Consider the following 3,050-nt stretch of genomic DNA (forward strand, 5'->3'; position numbering starts at 1 on the left):
CTATATGTTCAGTTCCCAATTATTGATATAGAGATCTCTGCCAACAGCATGATTTTTACTAAATTCTTAGACTTTAAACTACCTGATTTTTAGCTTTATCAAAAAGCATGATTTACTGTACATTAAACATAGTCATTTCAATGTTTACTATCACAAAAATCAACACCCACAAGAACAAGACAGTCACTGCTAGTAAAACAATCTCAAGACAAATTCAGAGATAATATCTACAGAACACAATAGGAATATTTTGATGAATACTTTATGTTTCAACATTTCAGGTAAAATTATAAGAACCATGAGAAACTTTTAGACTTCATTTTGGTTTCAGCATAGAAGTCCGAGCTGACTCTCTGCTGTGAAATACTGCACACACCTAGTCAAAGAAGAGCTACGGCATGATTTTGTTCAGCTGGTCTGTGCTCACATAGGCACAAGACATGTTAAATTCCTTGTCTGGCACAGGCAATGCAGTTGCATTGAGCACAAGGCCTTGTGGAGAGTGAACTATATGAATAGACGTATAGTCTGGGACAGGCATCTCTGAACTTGGGGTTTCTGCTGTTGAATCTCCAAGATTGACACCAGTAGTGGTAAGGCTCTCTATGGTGAAGTAAGCATCCTCGTTACAGCTTCACTCCTGAATATGCGGCTCATCCTCTTTGTGGGAAGTCACAGCAATACATTTTTTCACATCTGCCTCACAGAAGTAGGCATTGTCCATGGTGAAGTTTTGTTCTGTGCAGCCTTCACACTGTGCTCTCCCCACCTTGGATTTCTGCCCTGGTGAAAATACAACACTGCCTGCTGGAGTAATATCATTCACTTGCATGTAAAAGTCAGTATTTGTCAATGAATTCTGGTTACTTAGCTGGGTATGGATTGATGGTCTAAACTGAGTCAATGCTGTCTGTGGAAGGTGGCCATAGCTGGCTACTTTTGGACTGAGTATTAGTATGCAGCTTTTGGGTGTCTCAGCAAGGCTTGGAAGTGACTCATCATTATCTTTCCTATCAAGGCCCAAGAGATCCTCTTCTTTTTCAGTTACCTTTTTGAACTGATCAATATCAGAGATGGTATCACATGTGTCGCTTGCACTGAAGTCTGTCTCTGTAATATCTGGTTCACAACAACTGGACCGTCCAGAGTCATCATCCTTTGCTCCCAAGCAACTGTGTGATTTCAGATGGTCTTCACTCAGGAGCCTGTCAGTATCTGAGACTCTGTTCTTTGAGGTCTTCTATGTCCAACTCCATAAACTCAACCCACAAGTCGTCACTGTATAGATGTGTCTTGTAGCTGTCATGGCTGGCTAAGATGGAGTTCACTTCATCTAGCTTTCCTTTCTATAAAGCAAGAAAAAAATAATGTTATAAAGGAAAGAATTAAAATTCTTGTGCTTTTTGTGATGTTAACTTAGGGAAAGGTAACTGTAGCCCACATAATAAGTGCAAAGTGGGTTTTTTTTGTATTTTATGAAAAATAATTCTGTGGCAACTCCCCCATGTCATAATTTTTTCCTACAAAATTGTTCTGCCTGGGACAACAATTGTCACCTGCTACTACTACAATGATTCCCACTGTAGATTTTAGAGTACAATGTTACCTTTAAGAGATCTGGGTCAACCCCTTTAATCTTTGGAACTGGCACAGGAGGAAAAATCAGCATTTTTAACCTGGAAAAAATAAATGATGGCTTTTAATTGACAGTGGTCCTTTATGAGGAGTTTAGAAAGAAGAGCGCTTTACATTGCATTTATACCTATTTACTTCAAAACTGAAATGTTTGCAGATTCAATTTCAGATAGTGCTAAGGAAAATAATGATTGTTTTCTCTCATTCCAAATAAAAACCAAGTTTTCTGCAGCCTTCCTTGTTGAAAACACATACATTTATGTGTGAATCCATTTTGGACTCCAGTCGTTGATAATTTAATGCTCTATAGAAAGACAGTAAATTCCTAGAGCACTGTCAATAGTTTCCCTTTTTACAGAATTTTCAAAGGAACCTGATATAATTTTTTTTTAAGGGACAAAGTAGTCTTGCATAAGCCAAATAAATTTAAATAGGGGAACAGAAAAAAAGGAGTTGGTGAAAAGAGTGAATTACTTTAGAACTAATAAATAAAACAGAAACACAACTTCAAAAATTTAGGCTAGTATTTTGCCATCTCTATGACACTTCTGTTTTCTGAATTATTAATGTAACAAGTAATATATAATAATAACAGGGTTTTTCCCTTGTAGAGAAAGAACTAGTAACTTGCCTATGCATGTACATACTGTGGAAATAGATATTATTCTAGTTCTTCATAAAGTGAATTTCTAATTCTTTGAGAAAAAAACCCACAACCAAATAACAAGAAAGAAAATCCAAATAGAAAGATTATTTTTCCATTAATAATAATCCAACAATAGTGAGTCATGCTGATCTCCTACATTTTACCTCCTTGCTTCTTTTGCAAACAGATAAACTGTAGTTCCCAAAAGGAAAATTCAGCATTCTCTTTATACTGGGTTACTTGCCTATTTTAGAAAGTAAGCTGTGGGAATGGTAGATCCAAAACCAAATATTAGTTTTGCTGCATTGTTAGTGACCTTGGTGAGGTCCAGGGAGGATCAGAGGGGTCTTAAGAAGTGCTAGAGAGAAATCTAGGCAACTTCTGCTTAACTATGGCAGGCCCAAATTCCCCAGACAGAAAGAGATTACAGAAATCCAGAAAGCCAGAAATCCAGTAATTTTCCACCTAATCCCTGGAGGGCCTGTGTTAGCTGTGCACTGTCTGGGCTCTCAGAGTATTACTTTAAGATTTACACTTACAGTTGAATCCACAAAACAGCTATTCTGACAGGATTGGGCACTGCTTCTAACAAAACAAAGGATCTTACCACTCGCTGCCTGGAGAAATCATTCAGGAGGGAGAACTACGCTCTGCTCCTTTCTTAGCCTTGCATAATTCAAGCCTACATCTCTCAAATCTAAAAGAGTATGGCCTAACCCTATGGCATTGCCATCACATAAACATGGTGGGATGACTCACAGGACTGGAG

The 3,050-nt window shown here is 37.8% G+C and overlaps 1 pseudogene; it reads right to left on the minus strand.

Moving 5' to 3' along the window:
• Nucleotides 1-391: 391 nt before the first annotated feature.
• Nucleotides 392-2,425, minus strand: LOC104616207 (annotated as a pseudogene).
• Nucleotides 2,426-3,050: the final 625 nt, after the last annotated feature.

This window comes from Phaethon lepturus, unplaced genomic scaffold (assembly GCF_000687285.1).
Source record: "Phaethon lepturus isolate BGI_N335 unplaced genomic scaffold, ASM68728v1 scaffold28530, whole genome shotgun sequence".
Classification (NCBI taxonomy): Eukaryota; Metazoa; Chordata; class Aves; order Phaethontiformes; family Phaethontidae; genus Phaethon; species Phaethon lepturus.